Source organism: Mesocricetus auratus, unplaced genomic scaffold, assembly GCF_017639785.1.
Source record: "Mesocricetus auratus isolate SY011 unplaced genomic scaffold, BCM_Maur_2.0 Super-Scaffold_100066, whole genome shotgun sequence".
Classification (NCBI taxonomy): Eukaryota; Metazoa; Chordata; class Mammalia; order Rodentia; family Cricetidae; genus Mesocricetus; species Mesocricetus auratus.
The window spans coordinates 872,117-882,883 of NW_024429235.1; the positions used below are offsets into that span (position 1 = coordinate 872,117).

Here is a 10,767-nt window from a genome sequence, read left to right on the forward strand (position 1 = left end):
GGTTTGTCCTTAAACATGATTAGCTAAACAATGCTCTGTGGAGAGAGACAAAAAGGGGAAAACTTCTTGCCATGGAAGCTATAGTGTGACACAGTGGGTTACAAATAAACCCTTCTATCCATACATTTTACTCTCGAGTGTTCATTGCAAAGAGTCATTGGTTTGGTTCAAGGTCTCTGGTTTCTGCTACGCTATCAATACTGGGCCTTCACTGGAACTCCTCTTGCATACCCTGCTCTTGCCCTTTGTTGTGGAAATCCTGAAGATTTGAGTCTTCAGGACTGGTCCCTTAACCTGTTCCAGCAGATCACAGATGGGGTGGATGTTGAAGTGGGCCAACTCATAGCTCTGGTTCTGGGCCTGAGTAGTTGCAAGGCTGGTCAACCTACCAGGTCTTTCTAGAGACAAAGGTATTTTCAGTGGTGGTAAAGAACATACAGACGAATCAGTAATCAGAGAAATCACAGTATGAAAATTTAACTCACTGCAAGAAATGCAAATGAACAACCAGGCTACATTGGAGCAGGAACATGCTATGCTCTTACTGAGAGGTCCCAAGTCAGAAATGGAAGCATCTGCCTTATTAAGGTAAGTGGAAGGAAAGCAAGAAGTCAGAAACTCCCCCAAAATGGAAAGCTGAACAGAAAAAGACATACAATTATTATATTAGCCCCTACTTTGTACTTACGGGCTACATGTATTTTATTACCCATTTTTTTTTGTTTTCCATACTGTGGGCTAAAAAAGTCCAAGGAAAAAACACTCTGCCCCTGACTTGACACCAGGACCAGGGCTTGAAGTCACAGCAATACCTGAGCTTGCCCCAAATCAGGCTGAAGAATTGCACCAATCCCTGAGCATTAAACACCACCAATCTCTGAGATCCCTGAGCACAAAATCCCACCAATCCCTGTCCTTGCCCCAGAATCAGGCAACAAAAAACAGCAATACATGCTCCATAGCCCCTTCCCAAGAAGTCCTATAAACACCATACCCTATTCGGTTTACTGCCTCTTCTCATCCTAGAGGCAGTCACCATCCTGGAATTTTCCTTCCCAATAAACCTCTTGAGGGAGATTTGTTGTGGGGTGTGACACGTTTGCAGGAGCAGAGCCTAGCTGTAACAACTTTCACTGAAATGGATCAGAGCAAAGCAAATCAGAATGCAACACTTTCGCTGAGGAAATGTTCCCTCAGTGTGTTTGTGGGGGTGTTAGAAGTGTAATTCTTCTCCAGAGTGGAGCGGAGCAGAGCAGTAACAGCTCTGCTGGGAAAACCCTCCCTGGGAAGAGCCGAATTGTTACACCTGCCCAGAGCTGTAAGCTTCTGTGCTTACCATGACTTTGTGGTATTTTTTGACTCTGGACTGCCAGGATACCTTTCTCTCTGAGTTGCAATGCATACAAATACCTACCCCATTATCTACTTTTAATTTTAAAACTTCAGTTTTAAAAATTAACACACCCAGAAGGCATGATCTAGTCCTTAAAAGACTGACATTCAATACTTAACCAAAGTCTTGGCCAGTATATGCAAAAGGCCCAGGTTCACTCCCCAGGCAACGAAAAGACACAAAGTAGTCTTTAAATCTCAGCTCATCATTCCATATACATAATTAATATTCTTACCTGCTTGTTTTAAATTATGAATGCCAGATTATAAACCATGGCTATCTAGTGGTTTTGAGATTTGTGTGAATTTTGATTTTTAATTTTTATTTTTTAGATAGAGTTTATTTTACCAGATCTGTCCTCTAACTCATGATTGTCTTACCTCTGCCTCCCAAGTGCTGGGATCATAAGTATAAATACCACACTCTGTTTCATTTTACTTCCTATCTCCATCATGGCTTTCTAGGTCCTCCTAAAATAACTACTGCAAGAGTCTTCTAGTAGTGAAGCCCAAGGGCTCCTACTTTCTATTTATAGCACCCCTCCCACAAGTGCCCGTGTTCTGCGATACAAGCACCCAATAGAATGACAGAATTCAGGGAGACAGGCATGCCACCTTAAGGAAGCTATTCTACTTCTGTGGCCTTAGGAACATGAGCTGCCTTGTGAGAGTGCCGACCCCATGCTGGGGAGACCAGTTAGAAATATCAGTCATGTATTTTTATTTATGTTCATTTTATATGAATGAGTATTTTCCCTTTATGCATATATTCTGTATGTATATGTGTGTCTATGTATGTATGTGTACATGTATTTATGTATGTGTGTGTATATATGTGTGCATATATATGTATGTATGCATGTGTATATATGTGTATGTATGTGTGTATGTATGTATGTCACCATAGAGAGCCCACTGATACTAGAAAAGCATGTCAGATTCCTGGAATTGTAGTTAAAGGTGGTTGTGATTCACCATGTAGGTTCTTTTTATTCATTCACTTTGCCTTTCACATCAGGCATCTCAATCCCATTTATTTCCTATCCCTGTGTAGCTACCCTCTGCCCTTGCATCCCTTCCCCCATTAAGAGACAAAAGGAAAAAAGGGGAGGGACTTGCCATGGAAGCTGTAGCATGATATGCTGAGTCACGCAGTAAGCCCATTTGTCCATATATTTTTACACACAAGTGTTCATTGCAGGGAGTCATTGGTCTGTCTGGTTTGAGAACTCTGCTTTCTATGCTGGGCCCTCACTGGAACTCCTCTGGGTTATCCTGCTGTTGCCCTGTGTCATGGAGATCCTGCAGATTTGGGTCTGCAGGGCCAGTCCCTTTATGTGCTCCAGCATATCACACATGGGATGGATATTGGGGTGGGCCAAACTCACCTATAATATATTTAGAGCAGTGGCAAAACCTAAACCTAAGTTTGTGATGCTGTCTGTATTCTGGACATTCAGTGCCCAGACTCTCTTTAATCTTTTGTAAACTTCTCACACCTGTTTAGGGAAATATTAACAAAGCAAGGAAGTGGTGGTGCACACCTTTAATCCTAACACTTAGGAGACATAGGCAGGCATATCTCTGAGAGTTTAAGGCCAGCTTGGTCTACAGAGTGAATTCTAGGACAGCCAGAGCTAAACAGAGAATATCTCCCTCTCTCCCTCTCCCTTTTTCCTATAAAAGAGAAAGGGAAAAGAAGAGACATCTAGATTTGGGAAACCACACTGAACATAGTAACCCCCAACACCTTTAATACCCCCAACACAAACTCCACATAAAGGCTGAGTAACTGTCAAAACAAGATAACACCACAAATCTTTCCTGGACATCTTGAATAAAGAACAGCTGGCCTGCCAACTTGGAGGCCTCTGTCCAGCATTCTCAAGCACAGGTAGCCATTCCTTTTAGTCCATAAAGATCTCACCCAATATCAGGAGCACAATTGCTTTTCCCAACTGCTTCATATTCTAATTGTAAGCACAGGCTGGATTGCAGTTCCTTTGCTGAGTCTGAGCTTAGACTAGGGAAGGAACCAAGGAAGAAACACAAAAGACACTGCCAGACACCACACTTGCTGCTCTCACCTGGATGTGATCCCCAGAAAACAGCCAATATCTGGGAAGTAACTGCTGGGAGACAGACTTCTCTTCAAAATTCAAAGCCTCACAGCAAAAGGAAGTTAATGGGAGAGGCAGCCTCAGAGGGTAGCAGTATGGGTTTCATTTTAAACGTTTGGCAAGGTCTAATCCATACGAGGATTATGAAGCAAGTACATGGTAGGTGAGTTGACTCATGCTCTTCTTTTCCCATCCCTCTGGGACAGCCCCAGAGGGAGGTCAGCTACTGTAAATATCCAACACTCACAGACTCAGGAGACAATCATATCACTCATCATAATCATCACGACCTAGCACACTATGCCCTGAAATATACTCCATTGGCTCCCATAAAAACAAGATAAACCAGGAATCCCTAATCTCATCCCCAGAAAAAAACAGATGAAAAGTCTGAACTGGGACCTTTCATATTCTCACATGTGGGTGTCTTTTAAGGATCCCTAAGATATCATCTGCTAATCAGGTGCTGTTTAATGGGTATCAAATACAAAGTAGATCCCCTCCCCTGAAGTCACTTTATTAGGTAGCTGGGGCATTTTGTGAGGAGCCATTCATGGAAACAGAGAGAAAATGAGACAACAAACTTATTTTATTAATGAGACTAAGACACCCCAAAAGAGACCCCTCTTGGAAAAATCATAGGAGAGAAGGGAAACTGCATCACAGTTTTAAACGTACGAAGTAGGCACCACAGTCTATTGCAATACCAAGTTTTCTAAAAGACAAGTTTGGGTACACCATGGAAATATAAATTTGTACAAATGGAAAAATGGAGACATAGGCAAAGATGGTGAAGAGAGTGCTAAAGCCTTGTATCACATGGAAGGAATGGGGTTTCTTCAATGAAGAAGCAGCAAAGATCTCAAATAGATGCTTGGGTTTGAAACTTTGTCTTATGTTGTGTAGTAAACATATAAACAAAAGTAGAAATAAGATTCCAATTAAATTCTTTCTCTTTTTTGTTTAGAAGCAATGTTATTTTACATATTAATCCCAGTTCTCTCTCCCTCCCATCGTCCCATAACCCCTACTGACTCCCCCATCCTCCCCATACTACCCCCATCCATTAGTCTGTCACATCATTAGGGAGAGGCCCTTGGCCCTCCCTCCCCCATATATATAGGTTGAGAACATGGACCTCCATGGGGAGTGGGCTCCCAAGGTCCATTTGTACACTAGGGAAAATATTCATGGGATTTCTGACAGTGAAATCCTTTCTCTTCTACGAGTTGCTGTGGCCAGTGTCTCTTCATAGCAATATAATTGTGACAGGGTACTTCCCAAATGACTCTACATTGTTTGTGTAAAGTTGACATAAAACTGTGCCTCACAATTGACCCCTTATCAAGTTGACACACAGTCACAATTCTATTTAATGTGGACCTTTCCTTTGTACTCATCACCCCCCCCCGAAGATGTCAGTATCACACCTTTCAACTTTTAAAATTCCCAGTGTAAACTCAAATAAAAACTCAAACACTCTAAAGTTATGTCTCTTTAAAACATCCAAAGTCTCTTTTAGCATCTCTAAAATATCCAAAAATCTCTCCTAATTTCAAGTCTTTAAAATTCCAGTGTCTCTCTAAAAATCTTAAGTCTTTCATCTGTAGGCTCCTATAATACCAATAATAAGTTAAATACTTTCTTACTCAGAGATGAATGAATCACAACACAGTCATAATTGAGTCAAAACTAAACCCAAGTCCAACAGTGTACTGTTCAAAATCAGTCTTCTGTGGTCCAAAGGGCTCATTTCTCCAGTTCTAATTTAAGCAGCACACACAGCTTGTTTCTTAAGCTCAGGCCAGCACTGATCTACAGTGTTTGGTGGTCATCCTTTGGGTGTGGCTTCTCCAAAATACTAGGGTCCCTGCTACAACTGGGCTGCGCCTTTACCAATAGCCTCTCCTGAGCTCGGTTCAGTGACCTTAACCTTGTCACATGGGACAATGCCTCAACTGTTCTCCATAACACTTTCATACCTTTAAAAACAATAACCTAGGAAGACCTTACACATTACTAAGTACAATAGTCAGCACAAGGTACATCCTGGCCCCCTCTGGACTATGGCTTTTGTGTGCTAATGATAACACTCCCCAGAAGATTTTGCCTCAGTGATACTGGCCTGTTCTTAATCACAGCTGATGCTTCAGCCCAGTTTGGCTAGATTGATTGTCTCTGAAAAGCAAATGTTCACTTCAGTGGTTCTTATCTCTTGTTAATCAGCAAAATCTTCAGCTCCAGCTGATGAAAAGCACAGACTCTTAATTCAGGGTATTCTTTTTGTTGTTGTTAATTTGCTTAAATGCTTCTCAGTCTAGCTAAACTTTTTGTTTGTCTTCCCTAGACATAATTTCTTGGTGTAGCCCTGGATGTCCTATCCCACTTCTTTTTTTTTTCATTTCCCAGAAACACTGTTTTTTATTGTGCCAAAGAGACTGATCTGCCTTCCTGGTTCCTTTTTTTTAAATTTTATTTTCCAGTTTAAATTTAGATAAGAAAAAAGGTTGCTTCTCAAGTCAGTTCCAGGTCCCTCTCCCATTCCCTCCCTTCCTCCCAAGCCCTCCACCCCATTATCCCCTCATTTCCCCAGGGAGGGTGAGGCCCTCCATGGGGGTGTACATAGTCTGTCATTTCATATAGGGCAGGGCCTAGACCCTTCCCCAAGAGTTCGGGCTGAGAGTGCACCTCACATTGTTCTATGGGAGTCCAAAGTCCGTGTGTATACTTGGGATGGGTACTGATCTGCTGCCCAAGGCTCAATAGATTCCCTAGGCCTCCTCACCGACACCCAGATTCAGGGGGTCTTGATCAGTCCCATGCTGGCTTCCCAGGCTGATGCCTGGGATTCAAGAGTTAACCTTTGTCTGGTCAGCTGTTTCTGGGGGTTAAACCAGTCCAGTCTTAATCCCTTTGATCATCAGTCCTCCCTCTCTGTTACTGGCTTTCTTGAGTTCAGCTCAGTGCTTAGCCGTGGGAGTGTGCCTCTTCTTCCATCAGCCACTGAATGAAGTTTCTGTTTCCCAGACTCTCTGGCCATAGTATTGTAGGCTGGCACTCCCCAGATCTATGTCTAAAATCCATATAAGAGAGAGTACATGCGATGTTTCTCTTTTTGTGACTGGGTTACCTCACTCAGGATGGTTTCTTCTAGTGTCATCCATTTGCCTGCGAATCTCATGATTCCATTATTTTTTTCTGCTGAATAGTACTCTATTGTGTAGATGTACCACATTTTCTCTATCCACTCTTCAGGTGAGGGACATCTAGGTTGCTTCCAAGTTCTGGCAATTACAAATAAAGCTGCTATGAACATAGTGGAACAGACATCTTTGTTGTATGAATGGGCATCTTTTGGATATATGCCTAAGAGTGGAGTTGCTGGGTCTTGTGGTAGGTTTATTCCCGTTTTTCTGAGGAATCTCCATACTGATTTCCAAAGTGGCTGAACCAGTTGGCACTCCCACCAGCAATGGAGGAGTGTCCCCCTTTCACCACATCCTCTCCAGCATAAATTGTCATTGGTGTTTTTGATTTTAGCCATTCTGACAGGAGTGAGATGGTATCTGAGAGTTGTTTTGATTTGCATTTCCTGGATGGCTAAGGATGTTGAGCACTTTCTCAAGTGCCTCTCAGCTATTTTAGACTCCTCTATTGAAAACTCTCTATTTAGTTCTGCAGCCCACTTTTTAATAGGGTCCTTTGGTGTTTTGGAGTCTTGCTTCTTGAGTTCTTTGTAAATTTTGGAGATCAACCCTCTGTCAGATGTGGGATTAGTGAATATTTTTCCCATTCTGTGGGCTGCCTTTTTGTCTTGCTGACTGTGTCCTTTGCCTTACAGAAGCTTCTCAGTTTCAAGAGGTCCCATTTATTAATTGTTGATCTCACTGTCTGTGCTACTGGTGTTATGTTCAGGAAGCTGTCTCCTGTACCAATTCGTTCCAGGGTACCACCCACTTTCTCTTCTAAGAGGTTCAGTGTGGCTGGATTTATGTTGAGGTCTTTGATCCATTTGGACTTAAGTTTTGTGCATGGCGATAAACATGGATCGATCTGCATTCTTCTACATGCCAGTCTCCAATTATGCAAGCACCATTTGTTGAAGATGCTTTCTTTATTCCATTGTATATTTTTAGCTTCTTTGTCAAAGATCAGATGTTTGTACGTGTGTGGGTTAATACCCGGATTTTCTATTCGATTCCATTGGTCTACCAGTCTATTTTTGTGCCAATACCAAGCTGTTTTCAGGACTATAACAAGTGAAAGACCTGTATCGTATGAACTTTGAATCTTTAAAGAAAGAAATTAAAGAAGTCCTCAGAAAATGGAAAGATCTCCCATGCTCTTGGATAGGTAGGATCAATGTAGTAAAAATGGCAATCCTGCCAAAAGCAATCTACAGATGCAATGCAATCCCCATTAAAATCCCAGCACAATTCTTCACAGACCTTGAAAGAACAATAATCAATTTTGTATGGAAAAACAAAAGACCCAGGATAGCCAAAACAACCCTGTTCAACAAAGCAACGTCCGGAGGCATCACCATCCCTGACCTCAAGCCCTATCCCACTTTTTGTTTCATTGATTCTTTGTAATTTTTTTTCATTTCTACTTCATTAATTTTATCCCTGATTTTTATTGTTTCTTCCCATCCACTTTTTACTTTTTATTATTTCTTCTTGAGAGGTGTTGTTTGTTTTTGTTTTCTCTAAAGCCTGCAGGTGCATCTTAAGTTACTAATTTGAGATCCCAACAGCTATTATGTAGACATACAGTGTTGTAAACTTTCTTCTTAGGGCTGCCTTCATTTTTTCCATAGATTTTGATATGTTTTATTTTCATTTTCCTTCAGTTGTAGGAAGTTTTAATTTTTCCTGCTTTATTTCTTCCTTGACCAGTCAGTTCTGTAGTGGTTAGTTTCCATGAGTGTACTTCTTGTGGTTTCAGTTGCTGTTGATATTTAGCATTATTCCATTGTGTCAGACAGAATGTGGGATGTACTCTCAATTTTCCTATATTTATTGAGACTTTCTTTGTGTCCTAATACATAGTCTAACTTGGGGAACATTCCATGGAAAAGAACATTTATTCCTTACTCTTTGGATGTAACGTTCTGAAGATATCTCTTAGGTCCGTTTTATTTATGATGCATTTAACTCCAGAATTTCTCTGTTTACTTGTTTCAGATGACCTGCCTATTAGTGAGAGTAGAGTATTGAAATCACACACTGTTGCTCCTTTCTGAATGAAGGAGGAATGTATTTAGGGCTACACCGAAGGTGGCAGGAGGGAACAGAAAGAGAGGAGGAGAGAAGGGAGTGGAAACTGGTTGGTGGAAAAAAGAAATGAAAAAAGAAATAAAAAGAAATCATCCACTATCAATGTGTAGGAATCATTCTGCTGTTTTATGCCTAATAGCACTTCTACTATAGAAATTGGGTCCTTCTTTGACAGGTGTATATATATTTAAGGTTGTAACACACTGTGGATTTTACCTTTAATTAAGTGTGAAGTGTCCCTTATTTTCTCTTCTGACTAGTTTTGTCTTGAAGATTTCTTTGTCAGATTTAGAATAGCATTTCCTGCTTTTTTCCTGGTTTAATTTTCTTTATGTTTCCTTTTTCATCCTTTTATCCTGAGGTACTAATTATGATTTTTTGTGAGCTATGTTTCTTAGGCAAAAAAGTCTGATCTGTTATCCTGTTTTCTAATACAATTAGCCTATACTTCTATGGGAAAGTTGGTTCCATTAAGAATTATGAATGGTGTGTGTTAATTGCTACCATATTGTTGCTTTGTGTTTTATTGTACCACTTTTATTTTAATGTTCTGGAATTATTTATTCTTTGTGCATTCTTGAGTATGCTTAACCTTGTCTTTGGATCTCCTTTAGTGTCCTCTAGTGGTCATAAATTTTTAAATCTGTTTTTAAGGTTTGTTTTTTATTTTATTTTTATGTTATGTGCATTGGCATTTTGCCTGCATTCATGTCTATGTGAGGGTGTTCGATCTCCAGGAACTGTGTTTATTGACATGTGTGAGTATCCATGTGGGTGCTGGTAATTGAACTTGGATCCTCTGGAAGAGCAGCTGGTTCTCCTAACTGCTGAGCAATCTCTGCAGTCCCTTAAAACTGTTTTTTTTTATCATGGAAAGTTTTCCTATATCCCTGGATTACTATTTTTAATTTGAGTGGTATGATATTCCAAGACAGCATCTGTGGTTTTTAATAACTTGTAGATCATTAGTCTAATTTCTTATAGTTTTCATTGATCTCCACTGAAAAAAATAAGACAGGTGCTCTCCTTTTTCTGCCTGGAACCATGGAGGCTCTGCTGGAGAAGAAAAAGCAGGTTCCTGCTGTGCCAGAAACCCCTAAGAAAAATCGAAGGTTTTGCAGAGTTGAAGGCAAAGAGCTTTCGAGAAAAGTTTTCACTGAAGACACTGTGGAAGGCATGGAGGAAGTTTATCTATGAAAAGGCAAAGCATTACCACAAGGAATACAGGCAGATGGACCAGATGGAGATTCGCAAGGCTAGGATGGCAAAGAACGCTGGGAACTTCTATGTGCTGGCAGAACCTAAAATGACATTTGTCATCTGAATCCGAGGTATCAAAACCCAAAGGTCCACAAGGTGTTGCAACTGCTTCATCTTCGTCAGATCTTCAATGGCACCTTTGTTAAACTCAACAAGGCTTCAATTAACATGCTGAGGATTGTGGAACCATATATTGCATGGGGGTGCCCCAACCTGAAGTCAATAAACCAGCTCATCTACAAGCAAAATCAATAAGAAGAAAATTGCCTCGACAGACAATTCCTTGATTGTTCGATCTCTTGGTAAATACGGCATCATCTGCATGGAGAATCTAATTCATGAGATCTATACATCTGGGAAATGCTTCAAGGAAGCGAATAACTTCCTGTGGCCTTTCGAATTATCTTCTCTACGAGGTGCAATGAAGAAAAAGACAAGTTGTTTTGCAGAAGGTGGCAATGCTGGCAACAGGGAAGACGAGATAAGCAGGCTTATTTGACGGATGAAATAAGGTGTTGCCCATATGTTTTCACAGCTACCCGAAAGAGAGATAGAGATAGATAGATAGATAGATAGAGAGAGAGAGAGAAGAGCTGCCTTTTTAAATGTAAGTCACTTTTTCTTCCTTGCAGCCTTCAACATCTTTATTTATTCTGTACATTTATTGTTTTGAGTACAAAAAATACGGAGTTTCTTTTCTGATCCTGTGTATTTGG

General features: G+C 40.7%; 1 pseudogene; it reads left to right on the forward strand.

Moving 5' to 3' along the window:
• Positions 1-9,835: 9,835 nt before the first annotated feature.
• LOC121136333 lies at positions 9,836-10,562 on the forward strand (annotated as a pseudogene).
• The last annotated feature ends 205 nt before the right edge of the window (positions 10,563-10,767 follow it).